This window comes from Ovis canadensis, chromosome 1 (assembly GCF_042477335.2).
Source record: "Ovis canadensis isolate MfBH-ARS-UI-01 breed Bighorn chromosome 1, ARS-UI_OviCan_v2, whole genome shotgun sequence".
Lineage (NCBI taxonomy): Eukaryota > Metazoa > Chordata > Mammalia > Artiodactyla > Bovidae > Ovis > Ovis canadensis.
The window spans coordinates 214,138,453-214,162,454 of record NC_091245.1 but is presented as its reverse complement, the minus strand read 5'-3'; the positions used below and the strand labels follow the sequence as shown (position 1 = coordinate 214,162,454).

General features: G+C 38.5%; 1 pseudogene; it reads right to left on the bottom strand.

The window, feature by feature from the left end:
• Window positions 1-201: 201 nt before the first annotated feature.
• Window positions 202-24,002, bottom strand: part of LOC138442914 (E3 ubiquitin-protein ligase RNF135-like) — a 51,246-nt pseudogene continuing 27,445 nt past the window's right edge.

The following is a 24,002-nucleotide window of genomic DNA, read 5'->3' as shown; positions in this document are numbered from 1 at the left end:
AATAGTGGAGTGGGTTGCCATTTCCTCCTCCAGGGGAACCTCCCAACCCAGGGATAGAACCCGCATCCCTTAGTTCTCCTGCATTGGCAGATTGATTCTTTATCACTAGCTTCACTAGTGATAAAGTGATTCTTTATCATTTTATCACAAGCTTTCCACCTGGGAAGCTTGAAGGCTGAGAGACTGGGAAATCAATATGTTTTAACACCCAGGGAACGTTTTCATGTTCATTTGCCTTATAGTCAGAGAATTTCCAGGGTATAAGTCATATAGGCAGAAGGCAAGGTGCAGAGGAAAAGAGACAGAGACTGGGCACTCATACAGAGGTTTTGCCTTATCAGCCACAGAATAAAAGGCAAGCTTTCCCTCCTCAAGGTCTAGCCAGATGTCCACCACACTAGGTCTTTGTGAATCGAGGACAGTTTCCTTGACTGTGCACCATGCAGAGAGCTGGCTGGTCCCTTTCCACTCTACACACCAAGAGTCTGTGGTCCTTCCTAGGATCTGGCTTTTCTTCATCCCTCCACAAGGTCACCCAACTGTCCAGTGGCTACAATGCTGAGTGTCCACTACTGCTGCCCAGAAGAGAGGGCCTGGGAGCGCAAGGCTTGGCTGGAGGCCAACCTCAGGGTTCCAGGGTCAGGAGTGTGGGGAGTGAGATACAGTCACCGTCCAGTGATCTGTGGGCACCTTCAGAGTACAGGAGAGGCGCCCAAGGCCAAAGTTTGGACTGAAGATGGCCTATCAAGCAGATGAAGGAACCCTCTTGGGTACAAGGTGACTCTGGTCAGGCAGTGAGCATGAGGAAGAAGATGGAGCTTCCAGGAATTCAACCTGTGTTTGTTCTTCAAGGGCCCATTGCTGCGTGAAATTTTCTTGTAATTTTCCCTGGATCTCTTCTAGGTCATAGAGAATATCTTTTATATTTTTGCTCAGGTGGGCGTTAAGTCACTAGTTTGGGAGAAGCCAAGGAAAGGTCACACCATCCGACAAAGCTCCTTTGTCTGATTCAGATTCTGGGAGGTGTCTGATTAAATAATTATTTTATTTAATCCACAAGTATAGATTAAATGATTATTCCATTATTTAAAATACGTGAGCATTTAATGACATTTATTTCAACATGCCTTATACCTAACCTGGTTTCAGACAATACCTCTTGAATCTTGTTATCTGCATATTTTAACATTAGAGTTTGTTCATTGTTCTCTAACATACATTCTTATCTCTTTCTTTTAAAGAAAGGTCCCTCCAAGTTTTAGCTGGGCACATGGCCTACCAGTTGGGAACACATTCTCTCAGACTCACATGCAGCCATGTTGACCCCTGGCCAAGCCCTGGCCAGTAGGGAAGAAATAACAACACTGATTGTATATTCTGGGCAACAAACTCAGCAGAGAAGCTGCTTGCCCTCATTCTCCCTTCACCTTACACCGGCTAGACATGATGGTCACCAGCCTTAACCATAGCCTCACAATAGAAGCCATGTGTTAAAGTTTACAAAGCCTCCTCATCAGCCCTGGACTGTTTTCATGAGAGAGAAATAAATTTCTTACTTACTCAAGTCATCATGTTTCTGGATCTCTTTGTGATAGCACACTAACTTTAGCTTGTTCTCTATCTAAAATAATTAATATTACTCTGTATGTATCACAGAAGAATACATTTGTATTCAGAGAAATTGTAAAGTTAGCACACTAACTTTAGTTTGTTCTCTATCTAAAATAATTAGTATTAATCCATATGTATCACAGAAGAATGCATTTATATTCAGACAAAATTGCTTTGTCCATGGTCGTAGACATAGGAAGTGGCAAAGGGATGTATGAAGAGTGGGACTTCTGACTCCAAAGCCTGTGAATGCTATGCCTGATTCCCAGGCAGGGAAAGTCTGATCCAAGCGCCAGGTTCTCAAACGTGATTGCAAATGCCGACCTCAGAGTTCCTGCTGATTAAAGCCTAGGGTACATAGTAACACTAATTAGGGAATATTTGGCTCTTTCATATTTGTTTTAAAAAGTGGTAGATAATGTGCTAGGAAAAACACCTCTAGGGTCAAGTTTGGGGCTTTAATCTTGCTCACAGGGGATGAAGGCATTCTTCCCATTTGTGCCACCACATCCACCCTGACAAGAAACATAAAATATTTTGTTCCCCTAATGGGAAATTAGTTCTTAGAAGTTACAGTTAAATTTCCTCACTCTCAGCCTATAGTCCATAAAGTATCACTGGAATGTTAGGAAAGAGACTGATAGAATCTATTTAATTTTCTCAGTAGCCTAATGAGAAGAGTGTCAGTGAAAGAGTTCAGCAGCCAATGTCCCAAGGAAGACTGACTATAAAATTCTTCCACATGGAGGTAGAAATACAATAAATCTAGACCAAGAAGAGCTATTTGGTTACCAAGCAGTCAATTGGAACCAAGGCAGCAATCCTCACTCAATCTAAAAAAGTATTTTTTTCTTGCAGCTGATTCAATTCAAATGAAGCACATGAAAATATTACAGTCTCTTCTTGGCACCAGAGTTGCAGGAAGACTGAAGAGATAGTTAACACAGGCAATACTTCAGTCATAAAACCTAATCTGTTTTGTTTGTGATGTGTTCAGGGGAAAATTCAAACCCACCAAGTACATTACAGTGGCTCAAATGCACAGCAGATTCAAACAGCACGATAAAAACAGGAGCTTTCATTAGAGATTTCCTCACTGTGAGAACCACGGTCATCAAACAAAAACAACAAATATTTGAGGGGAAGCCAAAGAGTGAAAAAGGAGAACTGAACACTTGTCTTTGCCATTATATTTACAAGCAAAGAATGTGAGCAAAATAAAAACTAAATAGAAACTAACTTTAAAATTTAGTTTCTTCTTGAAAATTAGATCTGTTGTGTAACATAAATGTGTGTGAATACATATATAAATGTGTGTGTGTGGGTGTGTGTGCACGCACATGCTTAGTCACTCAATCATGTCTGACTCTGTGTATTCCCTCAGACTGCAGCCCTCCAGGCTCCTCTGTCCATGGTATTCTCCAGGCAAGAATACTGGAGTGGGTTGCCATTCCCTTTTCCAGGATATAGATGTTTATGTGTATGTGTATAAATATATACTAACATGTGCATATATGTGTATAGATATACAGGTGTCTATTTATATCTATATGCATATGTACATACATGTGTATATAATATGCATATGTTTGTCCATTTGTATCTTATCTACACACAAACACACACATATACATGTATGAATTCACAGTTTTGTTTTAAATGAGAATCTGAAAAACACCATTTTTCAACATAATTTAAGAAGAAGAATCTGTTTTCTTTCCACTTTATCATCATGACTAACAAATAAAAGAACTTCCATTTAACCTCCAACTTCCTTAAATATATTTGTGTGTAAAGTGAACCACAGAGCAACCCTATCATAGCTCTGTCAGAGTACTGGAGCACTATATAAGAGAATAAATTCTTTATATGTTCTGAGCTTTGGCAGAACTCTAAATGTTTCTCTAACATAGGATTTTGAAGTTAAGGAGAACTAAGATGAAATAAATACTGTGGTCTCTTAATAGCTTTCCTGAGGTATAATCAACATACAACTAACTGCATCTATTTAAAATGTTCAGTGTAAAATATGATGTACATTGTTGATGTTGTTTAATTGTTGAGTCATGGTTGACTTTTGTGACCCCATGGACTATATAGCATGCCAGGCTCCTCTGTCCATGGGATTTCCCAGGCAGTAATACTGGGGATGTGTAGTAGAGGTAGTAGATGTATTAAATTTATTACTTTTTTCAAAGATTTTTTTTTTAACTTCCATATGAAGTTTAGAGTTAGCTTGTCAATTTAATGAAGATTAAATTGAATATATTCAGAATTTTAACCATATTGCCTTCAACTTCTAGATAAATTTATAGAGAACTGACAAATTAGCAACATTGAATTTTGGGACCCAAAACACATATTCTCCATCTATTGCGGTCTTTTAAATTAAAAACTATTTTGTAAGTTTGGGTTAAATTTATCCCTCAGTACTTGTTTTTTTGTATTAGTATAAATGGTAGCTTCAAAATATTTTAATTTCTTGAGAATTTCCCTGGCAATCCAGTGTTCAAGGTTCTAATCTTCCACTGCAGGGCCATAGGTTTAGCCCCTGGTCAAGGTACTATAAAAAAAAAATACAAAAAATTTAGTTTTGTTTTATTCTTTGCTACTATTGATTGTGTGTTGATCTTATATCCTATAACATTTGCTAAACTCACTTAAATTCTTCTGCTTCTTTCCAGCTTCCATTATATTTGACACATATGATTGGCAATTTGCTAATAAATATAATTTTGTTTCTTCCTTCTAAATCTTTCATTACTTTCCTGGCATATTACATTGGTTAAATCTTTCAATGCAATGTTGAATAGCAGTGTGAGAGCAGAAATCCTTGCTATTTTATATTATTTTTACTTAATAGGGAAAACATTCATTCTTTCAGTCTTAAATATGATATTGGGCATAAGTTTTTCATAAATTACTTTTATCAAGGTAGGAAAGTTCTCTTATATTTTTACTTTCCTGAAAACTTTTCATTAAATATGTTTTCTATATATTTGAAATTTTCATAAAACTTCTACTTTTTAATATGTTATGCAGTGAATTAGTACATTGATTTTGTAATATTTAGCCATGTATTCCTAGGATAAAGCCAGCTTATTCTCATCATGTATTATCTTTCTATGCATTATTATGTTCAATCTGTTAATATTTTGTTAAAATATTTTTTCATCTAGATTAATGATGGATATTGGTCAGTAGTTTTCTCCTTATATCCTCTTCTGGTTTTGGTATCAAAATAACTAGACTCATAGAATGATATGAGAATTTCCTCTTCTTCAGCTTTCTGGGAGAGCTTATTCAGTGGTAGGTTTGTTTGTTTGTTTGTTTGTTTTTCATAACTATATGGTAGAATGTACTAATGAAGCCTTCTGGGCCTGGAGGTTTCCTTTGTGGAAGGCTTTAACTACAAATTCTTTTTCATTTTTTAATAGATACAGGGCTTTTGGACTTTATTTCTTCTTAAGTCAGCCTTGTCTTTTACAAGAAATTTATCCATTTAATCTTAATTGTGGGATTTTGTTACTATTGCTGTTGTTTAGTTGCTAAATCATGTCTGACTCTTTTGTAATTCCCATGGTACACCACAGGTTCCTCTGTCCATGGGATTTCCTAGGCAAGAATACTGGAGTGGGTTGCCATTTCCTTTTCCAGGGACTCTTCTGGACCCAGGGATTGAATCTGCATCTCCTCCATTGGCAGAAGTATTCTTTACCACTGAACCACTAGGGAAGCCAAAGTTGTGGGATATATTGGTATAAAATTGCTTATGGTTTTTCCAGTAGTCATGTATGGATGTGAGAGTTGGACTGTGAAGAAAGCTGAGCGCCAAAGAATTGATGCTTTTGAACTGTGGTGTTTAGAAGACTCTTGAGAGTCCCTTGGACTGCAAGGAGATCCAACCATTCCGTTCGGAAGGAGATCAGCCCTGGGATTTCTTTGGAAGGAATGATGCTAAAGCTGAAATTCCAGTACTTTGGCCACCTTATGTGAAGAGTTGACTCATTGGAAAAGACTATGATGCTGGGAGGGATTGGGAGCAGGAGAAGAAGGGGGCGACAGGGGATGAAATGGCTGGATGGCATCACCAACTCGATGGACGTGAGTCTGGGTGAACTCTGGGAGTTGGTGATGGACAGGGAGGCCTGGCATGCTGCAATTCATGGGGTCACAAACAGTTGGACACGACTGAGTGACTAAACTGAATTGAACTGAATATTACCGCTTTTTTTTTTTAAGTATACATGAAATCTAGAGTGATTTTACCTCATTTATTTCTGATACTGCTCATATATATATATATATATATATATATATTCCAAATTAGTCCAGCTAGAAGTTCATCAAAATTTGTTAACTTTTCCAAAAAGTCAGCCTTTGATTTCTGTTAATTTTCACTCTTTTTCCCCTCATTTTCTCTCTCCTTCTGATTTCTTTTTTTGGTTTGTTTATTTTCTTTCTTCTGCTTCTCTTGGATTTTATTTGTTGTACTCTTTCTGATTGCTTAAAACTGAGGCATTCAATTTGAGACTTTCTTCATATCTAATATAGACATCTAGTGTTATATATTTCCCTTAAGTGCTATATTAGCTGCATGCCACAAATCTTGATACATTTAGTTTTTAATTTTTCTCAGTTCAATGTATTTTCTAATTCTTCCCCCTCAAAAGTATGTTATTTAGTTTCCAAATACTTGAGAATTTTCCAGATATATTTTTTGAATTCTAATTTCATCTCATTTTTTTCATTTTATTAAAGAAACTACACTCTATGACTTAAAGCTTTTAAATGTGCTGTTCTTCTTTTGTGGATTAAAAAAAATGCTTCATGTTAGAAAATGATTCCTGCATATTTGAATGTTTAGTATGTCATTGGGTGGAGGGTTCACGTGCTATCTATCCATAGCGATCTTTTTTCTTTCATTTTTAGTGATTTTCTGTTGACCAGTTCTACTAATTTGTGTTAAGAATTCTTTCCTCCTTTTTCCCTCTGGCTGCTTGTAAGATTATATCTTCAAAGTTTGATTACAGTGTACCTTGGGTGCTTTCATTTTTTCTTTTTTTCTTGTGTTTTAGGGATCTGTGGTTGTATGCTTTATATCAGATTTTGGAAATTTTCAGTAAATATTTAAATATTTTTATGTACTACTTCTCATATTTAATGTCTCCAGTTACAGATATATTAGCATGTTTGAAATATCCCCACAGTTCACTCTATTTTCTGTTTGTTTGTTTGTTTGTTTTGCTATGTCACTGACAGGTAAATTTAGTTTACCTGTTGGCAAAGAGAAAGAGAGAATGCCTGCTAGTTGTGGAGAATAGGAGAGTCAAGGGCTTAATTTGAAAGCAATAAGCTCAGAAAAAGCTCTTGCCTCTTGCTAGGGAGTGTCCTCTTGCTCCTTTCCTGATGATAAAAACATCTGAAGCAGTTAGAGGTAAAAATCCTCAGATTCTCAGGGAATCCTTTCCTCCACCTCTGTGTACTCGCAAAAGACAGGGATAGGACAAGAGGTCCTTCCTGAGGCCTGGCCAATCCTAAGGTTTAGAGAAGTCTACTATACCCACATGGAGAAGAAAATGGCAACCCACTCCAGTATTCTTGCCTGGAGAACTCCATGGACAGAGGAGTCTGGCAGGCTACAGTCCATGCGGTATAAAAGAGTTGGACACAATCGAGCAGCTAACACTGTACCCACCAACTCATTTTCTTATGCTACGTCTAAACTGCCATTCATCCTATTCAGTGTAATTTTTTAGAAATTTTTATTGTCACTTCAAAAAGTTCAAATTCAGTCTATTTTTAGTTTCAATTTGTTTACTTTTTGAACATATGGAATACAGTTATAACATATTTTTTCAATGTCCTTGTCTAATTCTAACATCTATATCAGTTTTCAAACAAAGGAATGATTATTCTCCTCCTTCTGAGTCATGTTTTACTGTTTCTTTGCATGCCTGATTGTACAAAACTGTGAACTTTATCTTGCTGGGTTCTAGCTGTTTTTGTATCTCTAATGTTCTTTCTTTAGCTTTGTTCTGACATGTGGTTATGTGGATACAATCTGATAGGTTTGGATCTTGCTTTTATTTTTCTTTTGGCTGATTAGAAGCAGAGGTCAGTCTAGGGCTAACTACCCTCCACTACTGAGGTTAGGCATTCCTGGGTACTTTACTCAATGCTTCATATTTTAATAAGTTTTCCAGTCTGACTGGTTGAAATAGGCACTGTTCTTGGTATTGTAAAATCCTGAACAATATTTTTTTCTTATAATTTAGATGGTTCTTTTCCTAGCCTTAGCTAGTTTTCTCAAACATATTCAGTAGTCATTACTCTACTGAGTACTTAAAGAAGATTCTATACAGAGACTGCCTCTTTGATACTTTGTCCTGAAAAATCTAGACATCATGATCTTCCTTGAAATTTTTGTTTGACATAGATCTAAGAAACTTACATGATACAGGACATGGGTTAAGTAACATAAATAAAATTATTTAGACTTAACAAGAAGATTAGACTTTGTTATTCCTGAATCACTAAATATTATGTATATTAACGTTCATTATTGTTTAGCTGATTTTTCCTAATTATCCAAACTCATAATCTGTTTTAGCACTAATTTTCTTTCTGCATAACTTTTTCATTTACTTTGTTCATTTCTGCTCTCCAAACATGGTTGTTTCTTCATATGTGGAAGAAAAAGTGTAATTTTTTTCACCTTGTATATTAATTTCCCCCACACTGACTGCCAAAATATTTTCCATAGACTTCTGCCAGAAATACTACATTGATTAAATACTACAATGCCACTTCTGTGAACTGACAGACATACCTCCATATATTGAATTTATCTTGTCATTTAATGAGAAACTTCTTGCTAGCCAGGGGATGTCAAATTGGTTTCAATCATGCTAAAAATGGGCAGAAAGTGAAGAGGAACTAAAAAGCCTCTTGATGAAAGTGAAAGTGGGGAGTGAAAAAGTTGGCTTAATGCCGGGAGCCAGCACGAGGAGTCCCGCCCGTGGCAAAGTTCATGAGGTTAAGTGGCCCTACAGGCAAAGGCGAGTCAGGCCTTAAGGGAGCCTCGCTGGATCTGCTCGTGCATCTGCCCCCAAACCAGAGTCTGCCTGCCTTACTACATTGTGCTTTTCGTCTACTCTTCTGACATTATACAGGGGGCTATCCCCCACCACCTCTCTCTGAAAAGGAGTTAACTTAAGACTCCAGTTAATAAATCTCCTGGGTGTGACAAATCCAAAAACCTCTCTGCTGGTAGACTAGCTTGTGTGACAGGATTATCCACACTCTTGCTACTACTTACATGATTGTTTACAACCTCTCAACCATAAATAGCACAAGAGAGTTTGTAGTATTTTGAAAGTGTTAGTTAGCATAGGGTTTTTCTAAAGATAAAAATCATGTTGGTGAAGGGTTCATTGTTGAGTTAATGATTGCTGCCAGGCCTCCATATCCTTAGGCACCTGGGAGTATGTTAATCGACGTAATTGGAATGTAGAAAAGAAAATATAGTAGTTTTGATGTTAGCAATACTAGACTTTTGAGTTAATGAATTTTCTCTTTTGTTATAGATCACTGTACTCCTCTTTCCTTTTTATAAATCACTGTACCCTTGCTATGCAAAAATGTAACTTTATCACTGTCTTAAGACTAAGTAGAACTAAACTTTATCAATAGAAAGTAAGGTGGGGCCATAAAATGTTGATTGGTCTCCAGACCACAAGATATTTTAAACAAATGTAAGACCCTTGTAAGAACAAAGATACACTGAGAACAGTGTCTTTAGATAACGGTTGGAGCAGCTGACCCTGCGTGACTCTGTTTCTTACATTTATCTCTATGTATAACTAAAAGTATAAAAGTGAACCTGAAAAATTAAGAAACAGACCAGTTCCTGGAAAGGCTGGTTTCCCCCGTGTGGTCTTTTCCCGTTCTCTTCTTTTCTGGCTGAATTCCCATCTGTAGCATGGAGGCTCGCCCCTCTGCTATTCAAGTGGGGACCGGTGGCCTATATAGGTGGTGCAAACTCCTTGTCTTGGAGTTTAATTGGTTTTCCACATAAACCAAGTTATTGAGCATCTTTTTCTCCAGTAATATTTCTTACTACACTATTCTTTCCTAATCTCTCTTTATATTTCTAATTAAATAGCTCTTTCCTAGGACACCAACTCCATCCCCGCTTCAAATTCACTGGATTCACCAGGGCTGGACCCCGGCAGCTTAAAGCTCAACATTCAGAAAACGAAGATCATGACATCCGGTCCCATCACTTCACAGGAAATAGATGGGGAAACAGTGGAAACAGTGTCAGACTTTATTTTGAGGGGCTCTAAAATCACTGCAGATAGTGATTGCAGCCATGAAATTAAAAGACGCTCACTCCTTGGAAGAAAAGTTATGACCAACCTGGATAGCATATTCAAAAGCAGAGACATTACTTTGCCGACTAAGGTCCATCTAGTCAAGGCCATGGTTTTTCCTGTGGTCATGTATGGATGTGAGAGTTGGACTGTGAAGAAGGCTGAGCACCACAGAATTGATGCATTTGCACTGTGGTGTTGGAAAAGACTCTTCAGAGTCCCTTGGACTGCAAGGAGATCCAACCAGTCCATTCTGAAGGAGATCAGCCCTGGGATTTCTTTGGAGGGAATGATGCTAAAGCTGAAACTCCAGTACTTTGGCCACCTCATGAGAAGAGTTGACTCATTGGAAAAGACTCTGATGCTGGGAGAGATTGGGGGCAGGAGGAGAAGGGGCCGACAGAAGATGAAATGGCTGGATGGCATCACTGACTCAATGGACGTGGGTCTGAGTGAACTCCAGGAGTTGATGATGGAAGGGAGGCCTGGCGTGCTGTGATTCACAGGGTCGCAAAGAGTCAGACACACTGAGCGACTGAAATGAAGTGAACTGAACTGAACTGAACTGAAAGATGAGTAGATGTGAGACCAATCTATAGTTCTATAGTTCAGTCTATAGAACTGGCTAAGAAAGGAGAAATTTCCTACTGAAACCATTTGGAGTGCCTTGGCATGATTTCAGTAAAAGTTATTCAGTAAATTAATCCCGCATGTAGAAAGAATATGCTCAGGGGAAATTCTTAGTTATTAACATAGGAATCAGGCCTGTCTCTGTGTCGAGCCTTCCCTCTTCCTAGCAAAAATGGGGACACAACACAGCAGCAACAAAGAAACAGCAACAACAATGAAATCTGATTGTAAGACAGATTGTGAGTATCCTTTAAAAGTGTTTTGTTTGTGTTTAAAATTCCAAGAAAATAGGGAACTCTTAAAAGATACACAGCAGAAATCAAGTCATAAGGTGCTGAAAGACAATATGAGAACTATAAAATATATATATGTTATACATTGAATATGGATTTTCAACAAATATTTTATGAAATCTTATAACAATGGAAATAAGAATAATTTCAGCTGAAGAGAGCAAGTGAAATGAATATAAATGGCATTTTTTTCTTGTCTGGTAAGTAGAGCTTTACATAATTCATCATGAGAGCCACTTTTATAATCCACATAAATGAGTTTTATGATGACGGCAAATCAGAGGTATGTGAGAAATATAATCTGACTCAAAATAATTTTACCATTAATGTCTGGTTTAGTTTACTGATAACATAAATTTATTGTACTGTAGATTCAGAGAGATGAGGAACATATGCCATTCAATAAACATTATGAAGAATAAAAGAAAAACTAAGCTGGAAGTCACTGGAGAATAGTTCTTTGATTGTTTGCTTAGAGTAGGTGTAAAACTCAGTGTAATGAATCTCATGAGGGCAGAAAGAGAACATAAATGAAGAAAGATCATATTTTACCAAACAGCACCATGGGAAGTTCCAACATGAGACTTTTTTTGGTTATAATAAGATTATCATTACTTTGAAAGTTTATAGTTTAGGACAGGCCAGTTGATACTGAGTTATGAGAAGAAAAGTGATGAGAAAATGCTAAAGAAATCAAGAGAGTAACAGCAGTAATTGGATTGCCCTCATTGGCTATAGAATTAGAAGGTACTTTGAAAGCATAATAAACATATGAATTATGTTTTGAGAAATTCTGGCTGGAAGTTAAAGCACAAACAGGGAAACAAAAAAGAACTTGGGGTTGAAATTAATAAGAATTGACTGATGTTTTCTGGTATGGTTTTTATTTTGTGTTATCAAGAATTTTCATTCATACCTTAATATTAAAGTTGATGACAGAGTTTCAATAAGGTCAAATTATATTGATCCTTAGTCTTGGTTCTTTTTATTAGTTTCTTGAATAGGAAGCAAAAGAACACAGGAGAATAATTGAAGGATCTGCTTTATATAGTAAACATTTTAATATTGATAATTGCATTTTGAAAACTAAGGTAATGTAATCATTAATCGTCACATTTGAACCCAAGCTATTGCAATTTGCTAATTTGAATACTTGAATTACATTTTTACAATAAGACTCTATATTGGTCTTCCATTTTTATTCATCATATCTTCTTAAATTGTAAGCAACTAATGATGACCATTCAGGTATGACCTAAATCAAATCCCTTATGATTATACAGTGGAAGTGAGAAATAGATTTAAGGGCCTAGATCTGATAGATAGAGTGCCTGATGAACTATGGAATGAGGTTCATGACATTGTACAGGAGACAGGGATCAAGACCATCCCCATGGAAAAGAAATGCAAAAAAGAAAAATGGCTGTCTGGGGAGGCCTTACAAATAGCTGTGAAAGGAAGACAGGTGAAAAACAAAGGAGAAAAGGGATCGCAAAGAGTTGGACACGACTGAGCGACTGAACTCAACTGAATGATGGGGATAATAGAATAGCATTAAACCTTGATTGAATACTAAATGCTAACTTTTCCCTTATGTTCATAAACAGATGCTTTAGAAGGAGTAGCTTATCTTAATCATTTTTCCAGAGAAAGGGGACACAAACAAAGGAAGCTTCTTGAGAGAGGCATACATCACCATCCTTGTAGATTACTAGCTAGCACATAACTTGAAGGTGAGGTCAAGCCCTTAATTACATAATTCAATAAATAAGCATTCTTCTAGACAATAATAGTATATCAGTAAAAGCATACAAAATCTCTGCACTTATGGGGCTTACATTTTACCTTGCAAAAAGATTGAATAAAAAGAATAAGAGCAGTATATAGGGATGCATATAATAAGTTCTAAGGAGCAGAACAAAACTGAAAAGAGGGAGAGAAATTGTTGATGTGGAGACTTCCCTGGTGGTGCAGTAGATAAGAATCTACCTGCCCATGCAGGTGACACAAGTTTGATCCCTGATCTGGGAAGATTCCACATGCAGTGGAATCTTAGAGCAGGTAAGCCTGTGTGCCACGACTACTGAGCCTGCGTGTTACACCTACGGAAGCCTCATGCCTTAGAGCCCATGCTGTGCAACGAGAGAAGCCACCACATTGAGAAGCCCAGGCACTGCAACTAGAGAGTAACCCATGCTTGCTGCAACTCGAGAAAGCCCACACAACGCAATGAAGACCCGGTGCAGCCAAAAATTAAAAATTAATTAATTAAAAAAATTGTTGATGTGGGAATGGAGATTCTTATACAGATGAGGTAATGGGGCAGGTCTCACTGAAAAGATCACATTTACTTAAAGGAATACAATTAATGAAGGGTATATGATACAAATATCAGAGAAGAACATTCCAGAAAGAGACAACAGAAAATGCAAAACTATTCTCTGAGGCAGGAGGTACCTCAGATGGTTTTTGAACAGAGACAATGAGGTACACACAAGTGAAATGAAACAAACAAGACAGAGTGAGTGGCAGAAGATAAAATAACTCGGGTTCAAAGCTGTCAACTATATACAGCTTTACACATCACTGTGGGCTTAGATTTTCAATGTGAATGATATAAGAAGCCATTCACAGTTTGTCGAGCAGAAATATAACATGATCTAAGTTACTCTGGCAGCTGAATTAAAAATACACTTTCGGAGGCACAGCAGAATCAGAAATACCAGTTAGGAAGCTATTGCTTAAAAGCAAACAAGATATAAGGAAAGTGTGGATTTAAGTAGAATATTGGAAGCAGTGTAGACACGATTGGATTTTGGATGTATTTTAGCAATAGAGTAAAAATTATTTAATGATAGATTGGACATGGAGTACGTACAAAATAAAACAGTCAAGAATGGCACCAAGTTCCTCAGGCTACACATCAAGAGAAATGGAGTTGTTATTAACTAAGATGTGAAAGACTGAGAGAGCAGCAGGCTGTGGGGAAGGTAATCAGGTTATACTGACAAGAACATTTTTGCAGGATTGGACCAGGTTCAAAAAAAAAAGCATGAAAAGCAGCTGAAATAGACTACTTCTTCAGGGAGTTTTGCTTTATAAGGAAGGAGATGAGCAGGACTACAACCAGAAGTAGAAAGGTAGTTGAGCTTGCATTTTATTGTATTTTAAGATGGGGGTATAACTGGGTATGTATTTGAAAATAGAATGTCCAGAGTTAAAAATGATCATTCAGGAGAGGAAAGGGAAACTTACTGGAACACCATGACTGATTCAGCCTCTGGGTTAATCTACAAACTAAAGCAGCCACACACTACATTCATTACCTTTAATCCACTACATTAAACTCTAATTTTCACAAAAACTTGGATAATAATATTAATACTCATGTAATAATCTAATACCAATATAAAATTAACAAAGAACTCAGAGGGACTAGAAAATTTTCAATCACTACTTATTCCCCTATTAGCTTTTAGCAAGCAACCTAAGGCAAGTAACTTAGTGACTATTTGCCTAAAATCTTAGGTTCTTAGGTTCTGAGTTGAAAACAAAAACAGCAACAACAAAAATGTTTGCCAAACAAGCATGCCTTCATTTGGACTAATGGAGCCAATTTAACCTCTGTCACAAATTAGTCTGAATAAACCTGGTTATGCTACAGTAACAACATGAATTGTTGGTCTTTTATCACAAAATTAATTCATGTTTTAGTCTCACAATGTCTGTTATGAGTTGACAATGGTGATTATCCACTGCAGTCACTCAAGGAGCCAAGTTACTAAAAGCATTTCCCTCTTACATATGTTTCCATGATCTGAGCTCTAACACGTATTTTAGCCCCAAACAGGAGAAGGCAATGGCACCCACTCCAGTACTCTTGCCTAGAAATTCCCATGGATGGAGGAGCCTGGTAGACTGCAGTCCATGGGGTTGCTAGGAATCAGACATGACTGAGCAACTTCACATTCACTTTTCACTTTCATGCATTGGAGTAGGAAACGGCAACTCACCCCAGTATTCTTGCCTGGAGAATCCCAGGGACGAGGGAGCATGTTGGGCTACCGTCTATGGGGTCACACAGAGTCGGACACACCCTAAGTGACTCAGCAGCAGCAGCAGCAGCAACCCCAAACAATATTGTATTTATAAATTGCCAACACCAAAGGCATTTTGCTCTTCTAAATTGTAATCACTTAGTAATCGGTGACTGCAGCCATGAAATTAAAAGTCTCTTACTCCTTGGAAGAAAAGTTATGACCAACCTAGATAGCATATTGAAAAACAGAGACATTACTTTGCCAACAAAGGTCCATCTAGTCAAGGCTATGGTTTTTCCAGTGGTCATGTATGGATGTGAGAGTTGGACTGTGAAGAAAGCTGAGCGACAAAGAATTGATGCTTTTGAACTGTGGTGTTGGAGAAGACTTCTGAAAGTCCCTTGGACTGCAAGGAGATCCAACCAGTCCATTCTAAAGGAGATCAGTCCTGAGTGTTCTTTGGAATGAATGATGCTAAAGCTGAAACTCCAGTACTCTGGACACCTCATGTGAAGAGTTAACACATTGGAAAAGACTCTGACGCTGGGAGGGATTGGGGGCAGGAGGAAAAGGGGATGACAGAAGATGAGATGGCTGGATGGCATCATTGACTCGATGGACGTGAGTCTGAGTGAACTCCAGGTGTTGGTGATGGACAGGGAGGCCTGGCGTGCTGCCATTCATGGGGTTGCAAAGGGTCAGACATGGCTGAGCGATTGAACTCAGCTGAACTGAGTAATCATTTATCCTTTCTTGGAAAAGCACCAAGAGAATAATTAGCACCTGGCAATTGATTCCTTTCTGTTCTCAATGAGAATGTGTGTCAACAGCTCACTGTGAACTATTACCTTGCGGCTTCCCTTGTGGCTCAGCTGGTAAAGAAACTGCTTGCAGTGCAGGAGACCTGGGTTTGATCCCTGAGTTGGGAAGATCCCCTGGATGAAGGGAAAGGCTACCCACTCCAGTATTCTGGTCTGGAGAATTCCATAGTCCATGGGGTTGCAAAGAGTCAGTCATGATTGAGCAACTTTCACTTTTTGGCAGGAGGAGAAGGGGACGACAGAGGATGAGATGGCTGGATGAAATCACTGACTCGATGGATGTGAGTCTGAGTGAACTCCGGGAGTTGGTGATGGACAGGGAGGCCTGGCGTGCTGCGATTCATGGGGTCGCAAAGAGTCGGACATGACTGAGCAACTGAACTGAACTGAGATATATATATATATATATATATATGTATATATATATATATATATATATATATATCCCCTAGCAGTACTCCATAACAGTTTCTGCTTATTCCTTTAGCATCAGCATGTTCTTTAACCTTGAGGCTAGTTGTTTTGAGAGTTTGCATCTGTGTGTAAATGCCCTGTTTTGCAATGCAGAGGTCATACTGCAATATCTTGCTCTAAAGATCACATTAATTTTCAGTGAAAATGACAATACTGTTTTATACGTCTCCTATAAACTCTGTGAAGGATCATATTGGATACTATAATTTCTGTCTAAAACTAGGCAATCATAAAGCAGATGACATGTTTTTTAACTAAGAATCACAATGCAATTTAAAAAATTGTCTAACTATATGTTATACACACACTGGGAGAAGTAGCAGTTCTGTATGCATCAGAAGTACGTATACATCAAAATTACATATACATGTGGAAAAATTCTCTTTGAAAACCAACTGAAAACTGGCAAAAGGACTCCTGGACAAACAAGGCTATAAGAAAAACACACAGGTAATTGGGTAGGAAGGGAAGAAAGCTATTGGGTCAGGGTCTGTGCCCCTGGGAGGGGATTCAGAGGAAAAAGGAGATAACACGGCAGAGAGGGATGGATATACACCTGCTCTGGGGAAGGAGTGGCAAAAGCCACAGATTGGATGCTCCATTCCTGAGGTCCTACGCAGGGGACCTGCCACTAAAAAAGATCAATAAACATTGATAGAATATTTCACTAAATGACGATGATTTAAGTAATTAATATCATAGGCACTGTTCGACATTTTAGGGAAGAAAGGCACATTCATTTCACTGATTGTAAAAATCACTGTTGCTTAATGAAAGAGACAGGGAAATTCAGAGTGGCATGGGGAATTTCCCAAATGTTTCACTTGGAATTTCTTACTTTTGTGAAGAATAACAGAGATAAATGCAAACAAAGTAGAAGACATTCCAGCTGTATGGAACCAACTCTTGATAAATGACTCAGAGATGTTCGGTACACAATAAAGGAATTCTTAAGAGAAATAGGAGCTGCTCTTAAAGTGGCCTGGACACAATGCAGTCACATTTGCCAGATGTGGTGAAATTTGCTGTGGTCTCAGCATCTCTGTAGTCCAGGGAACTGAGGTTTATGGAGAAAGTGATGTCAGATTGTCAGGACATTAGGGATGAGGGAAGAAGCTAGGGATGAAGGAAACCTCAGAAGAAAAAAAGAGAGAGAGAGAGAAAGATCTTCACCTATTTTTCCATCTTCTTGTCTTTCTCTTTCATACTAAACTCTTTTTCATTTTTTTCCCAACTTTATTGAGGTATAAGTGAAGTCGTTCAGTCGTGTCTGACTCTTTGCGACCCCATGGACTGTAGCCTACCAGGCTCCTCTGTCCATGGAATTTTCCAGGCAATAGTACTGTAGTGAATTGCTATTTCCTTCTCCCGGGGATCTTCCCGACCCAGGGATCGAACCCGGGTCTCCTGCATTGTAGACAGATGCTTTACCGTCTGAGCCAATTGACTTAAAATTTTGTAAGTTCATTATATACAATGTGATGTTCTCAAATAAAAAATACTGCAAAATGAGTACCAAAATAAAGTTAACACATTCATTACCTCACTTAGTTACTTTATGGGATGGCATGAGCTGAATATATTTAAAATCGACTCTCTTAGCAATGTATACAATGTAGTATTGTTATCTATTGTTACCAGGCTATACATTAGATCTTTTAACTTATTCATTTTATAGCTAACTGGAAGTTTGACTCCCATCATTTATCCCCCCGAACCCTAGCTCCTGACAACCTTCAACATATTCTCTGTTTCTAAAGATCAATTTTTGAATTCCACATGTGAGTGAGATCATATATTGTCTTTCTTCACTTAGCATAACACTCTTAAGCTTTATCCATGTTGTTACAAATGGCAGGATTCCTTTCTTTTGAATCACTAAATAATATTTCATTATATGTATATCTATCACATTTTCTTTATACATCCATCAAAAGACACAGGTTGAGGGTTTGGCTCAAGTTGGTGGAGTAAAAGACAATGGAGCTCACCTCCAACCATGAACACATCAAAAGTACATATACATGTGGAAAAATTCTCTTTGAAAACCAACTGAAAACTAGCAAAAGGACTCTTGGACAACAAAGGCTATAAGAAAAACACACAGGCAATTGGGTAGTAAGGGAAGAAAGCGATTGGGTCAGGACCTGTGCCTCTGGGAGGGGACTCAGAGAAAAAGGGAGATAACATGGAGGGGGGAGGGATGGATATACACCTGCTCTGGGGAAGAAGTGGTAAAACCACAAATTGGATGCCCCAGTCCTGAGGTCCTACACGGGAGATCAGCCCCTCTGGCTGTTCAGGGGACAGCTGAGACCAATAGAAGGGCTGTAGGAAGCCTGGACTGTGCATGTGAGGAGAGCTCAAAAAAAGGTTTGCGCTTGAGGGAGGGTTCAGAGAGCTCTGCTGCAGTGGCTGCTGGGTTTCCTGTGGCTCCTTGCCCTGCTCTCCAGCCTAAGCTGAGAGACTGCACTGGCCCTCTTATAGTGCAGCTCTGGATCTGGGGTGGCCCCAACCAGGGAAAAGACCTGACCACGTGATGCAGAGGCCACCCAGTCTAGAGGAAGAGGCTGCATGAGGCAGCAATGCTCTTTGAAAGAAAATCTGTATCTTAAAGAGATGATTTTCTTAAGATTATTATTCTTGGGGTTTAATAAGGGTAGGGAGCAAGATACAAAATGGATATCACTTTCTGGAAAACAGTCCCATTTGTTCAATCTTTATCAGCTGATTAGCTTTAAAGTAGAAAAATGGCCCATTTACCCCACACATTTTGCCAGGAATGTATAGGTTGAGCTAAGTGAAATGGTTGTTTTATAAGTCAAAAAGAGTCAAATGTCAGCAATTTTGTGATTTACCTAATAGAATTAAGCCTATTTGGTTTCTCAGTTCAGTAGCTTAGTTGTGTCTGACTCTTTGTGACCCCAAGGATTCCAGCACACCAAGCCTCCCTGCCCATCACCAACTCTTGGAGTTTACTCAAATTCATGTCCATTGAGTCGGTGATGCCATCCAATGATCTCATCCTCTGTCATCCCCTTCTCCTTTTGCCATCAAATTTTCCCAGCATCAGGGTCTTTTCAAATGAGTCACTTCTTTGCATCAGGTGGTCAAAGTATTGGAGTTTCAGCTTCAATCAGTCCTTCCAATGAATATTCAGGGCTGATTTCTTCTAGGATGGACTGGTTGGATCTCCTTGCAGTTCAAGGGACTCTCAAGAGTCTTCTCCAACACCACAAATTGAAAAGCATCAATTCCTTGGCACTCAGCGTTCTTTAGAGTCCAACTCTCACATCCATGCACGACTAGTTGAAAAACCACAGCTTTGACTTGACAGACCTTTGTTGACAAAATAATGTACTGTTTTTTAATATGCTGTCTAGGATGGTCATAGCTTTTCTTTCAAGGAGTAAGAATCTTTTAATTTCATGCTACAGTCAACACCTTCAATGATTTAGGAGCCCAGAAAAATAAAGTCTGTCAGTGTTTCCCCTCTTTCCCCATCTGTTTGTCATGAAGTGATGGGACTGGATGCCATGATCTTAGTTTTCTGAATGTTGAGTTTTAAACCAAATTTTTTTCAATCCCCTCTTTAATTTTGTTCAAGAGTTATTTCATCTTTAGTTCTTCTTCACTTTCTGCCATAAGTGTGATGTCATCTGCATATATGAGATTAATGATATTTCTACTGGCAATCTTAATTCCAGTTTGTGCTTCATCCAGCCTGGCATTTAACATGATGCATTCTGCATGTAAGTTAAATCAAGGTAACAATATACAGACTTGACATACTCCTTTCCCAGTTTGAAAACAGTCTGTTGTTCCTTATTAAGTTCTAACTGTTGCTTCCTAAACTGCATACAGATTTCTCAAGAGGAACGTCAGGTGGTCTGGAATTCCCATCTGTTGAAGAATTCTCCACAATTTGTTGTAATCCACACAGTCGAAGGCTTTGGCATAGTCAATAAAGCAGAAAGAGATGTTTTTCTGGAAAACTCTTGCTTTTTTGATGATCCAACAGATATTGGCAATTTGATCTCTGGTTCCTCTGCCTTTTCTAAATCCAGCTTGAACATCTGGAAGTTCGCAGTTCATGTACTGTTGAAGGATGACTTGGAAAATTTTGAGCATCATGTTACTAGCATGTGAGATGAGTGCAATTGTGCAGTAGTTTGAGCATTCTTTGGCATTGCTTTTCTTTGGGATTGGAATGAAAACTGACCTTTTCCAGTCCTGTGGCCACTGCTAAATTTTCCAAGTTTGCTGGAATATTGAGTGCAGCACTTTCACAGTATCATCTTTTATGAAATAGCTCATCTGAAATTTCATTACTTCCACTAACTTTGTTCATAGTGATGCTTCCTAAGGGCCACTTGACTTCCCATTCTAGGATGTCTGGCTCTAGGTGAGTGATCATAACATCATGATTATCTGGGTCATGAAGATCTTTTTAGTATAGTTACTCTGTGTATTATTGAAACCTCTTCTTAGTATCTTCTGCTTCTGTTAGGTTGATACCATTTCTGTCTATTGTCCTTATCTTTGCATGAAATGGTCTTGGCATCTCTTCCTGAAGAGATCTCTATTCTTTCACACTGTATTTTTTCCCACTATTTCTTTGCACTGATCACTGAGGAAGACTTTCTCATCTCTCCTTGCTATTCTTTGGAATTCTGCATTCAAATAGGTATATTTTTCTTTTCTCCTTTGCCTTTTGCTTCTTTTCTTTTCACAGTTATTTGTAAGGCCTCCACAGACTGCCATTTGGCCCTTTTGCATTTCTTATTCTTGAGGATGGTCTTTATCCCTGTCTCCTATACAATATCACGAAACTCTGTGCATAGTTCTTTAGGCACTCTATCAGATTTAATCTCTTGAATGTATTTCTCACTTCCAATGTATAATCATAAGGGATTTGATTTAGGTCATTCCTGAATGGTAATCCAAGTCTATGTCCTGACCAGTAATGCTGAAGAAGCTGAAGTTGAACAGTTCTGTGAAGACCTACAAGACCTTCAAGAACTAACACCCAAAAAAGATGTCCTTTTCATTATAGGGGACTGGAATGTAAAAGTAGGAAGCCAAGAAACATCTGGAGTATCAGCCAAATTTGGCCATGGAGTACAGAATGAAGCAAAGCAAAGGCTAATAGAGTTCTGCCAAGAGAACGCACTGGTCATAGCAAACACCCTCTTCCAACAACAGAAGAGAAGACTTTACACATGGACATCACCAGATGGTCAAAACCAAAATCAGATGGATTATATTCTTTGCAGCCAAAGATGGAGAAGCTCTATACAGTTAGTTAAAAAAAAAAAAAAAAAGACCGAGAGCTGACTGTGACTCAGATCATGAACTCCTTATTGTCAAATTCAGATTTAAACTGAAGAAAGTGGATAAAACCATTAGACCATTCAGGTATGACCTAAATCAAATCCCTTATAACTATACAGAGGAAGTGAGAAATAGATTTAAGGGACTAGATCTGATAGACAGAGTGCCTGATGAACTACGGACAGAGATTCATGACATGTACAGGACAAAGGAATCAAGACCATCCCCCAGAAAAAGAAATGCAAAAAAGCAAAGTGACTGCCTGAGGAGGCCTTAAAAATAACTGTGAAAAGAAGGGAAGTGAAAACCAAAGGAGAAAAGGAAAGATATACCCATTTTGAATGCAGAGTTCCAAAGAAAAGCAAGGAGAGATTTAAAAAGCCTTCCACAGCAGTCAGTGCAAAGAAATAGAGGAAAATAATAGATTGGGAAAGACTAGAGATCTCTTCAAGAAAATTAGAGATACCAAAGGAACATCTCATGCAAGGATGGGCTCAGTAAAGGATAGAAATGGTATGGACCTAACAGAAACAGAAGATATTAAGAAGAGATGGCAAGAATACACAGAAGAACTGTACAAAAAGGATATTCATGAGCCAGATAATCATGATGGTGTGATGACTCATCTAGAGCCAGACATCCTGGAATGTGAAGTCAAGTAGACCTTAGGAAGCATCACTATGAACAAAGCTAGTGAAGCTGATGGGATTCCACTTGAGCTGTTTCAAATTCTGAAAGATGATGCTGTGAAAGTGCTGCACCCAATATGCCAGAAAATTTGGAAAACTCAGCAGCAGCCACAGGAATGGAAAAGGTCAGTTTTCATTCCAATCCCAAAGACAGGCAATGCCAAAGAGTTCTCAAACTTCTGCACAATTGCATTCATCTCACACGCTACTAAAGTAATGCTCAAAATTCTCCAAGCCAGGCTTCAGCAATACGTGAACCGTGAACTTCCAGATGTTCAAGCTGGTTTTAGAAAAGGCAGAGGAACCAGAGATCAAATTACCACCAACTGCTGGATCATGGAAAAAGCAAGAGATTTCCAGAAAAACATCTCTTTCTGCTTTATTGATTATGCCAAAGCCTTTGACTGTGTGGATCACAATAAACTGTGGAAAATTCTGAAAGAGATGGGAATACCAGACCACCTGACCTGCCTCTGGAGAAATCTGTATGCAAGTCAGGAAGCAACAGTTAGAACTAGACATGGAACAACAGACTGGTTCCAAATAGGAAAAGGAGTACATCAAGGCTGTATATTGTCACCCTGCTTATGTAACTTCTATGCAGAGTACATCATGAGAAATGCTGGCCTGGAAGAAACACAAGCTGGAATCAAGATTGCTGGGAGAAATATCAATAACCTCATATATGCAGATGACACCACCCTTATGGCAGAAAGTGAAGAACTTAAGAGCCTCTTGATGAAAGTGAAAGTGGAGAGCAAAAAAGTTGGCTTAAAGCTCAACATTCAGAAAAGGAAGATAATGGCATCTGGTCCCATCACTTCATGGCAAATAGATGGGAAAACAGTGGAAACAGTGGCTGACTTTATTTTTCTGGGCTTCAAAATCACTGCAAGTGGTGACAGCAGCCATGAAATTAAAAGATGCTTACTCCTTGGAAGGAAAGTTATGACCAACAAACACATCATATTCAAAAGCAGAGACATTACTTTGTCAACAAAGGTCCATCTAGTCAAGGCTTTGGTTTTTCCAGAGGTCATGTATGGATGTGAGAGTTAGAGTATAAAGAAAACTGAGCACAGAAGATTGATGCTTTTGAACTGTGGTATTGGAGAAGATGCTTGAGAGTCGCTTGGACTTCAAGGGGATCCAACCAGTCCATCCTAAAGCAGATCAGTCCTAGGTGTTCATTGGAAGGTCTGATGTTGCAGCTGAAACTCCAATACTTTGGTCACCTGAAGTGAAGAGCTGACTCATTGGAAAAGACCCTGATGCTGGGAAAGATTGAGGGCAGGAGGAGAAGGGGACGACAGAGGATGAGATGGTTGGATGGCATCACCGACTCAATGGACATAGGTTTGGCTGGACTCCTGGAGTTGGTGACGGACAGGGAGGCCTGGCATGCCGTGGTTCATGAGTTCACAAAGTGTCAGACATGACTGAGCAACTGACCTGAACTGAATTGAACTGAATGGTCTAGTGGTTTTCCCTACTTTCTTCAGTTTAAGTCTCAATTGGCAATAAGAAGTTCATGATCCAAGCCACAGTCACCTCCCGGTCTTGCTTTTGCTGACTCTATAGAGCTTTTCCCATTTTTGGCTGCAAAGAATATCATCAATCTGATTTTGGTATTGACCATCTGGTGATGTCCTCCTGTAGAGTCTTCTCTTCTGTTATTTGAAAAAGGTGTTTGCTATGTCCAGTGAGTTCTCTCAGCAAAACTCTATTTTTC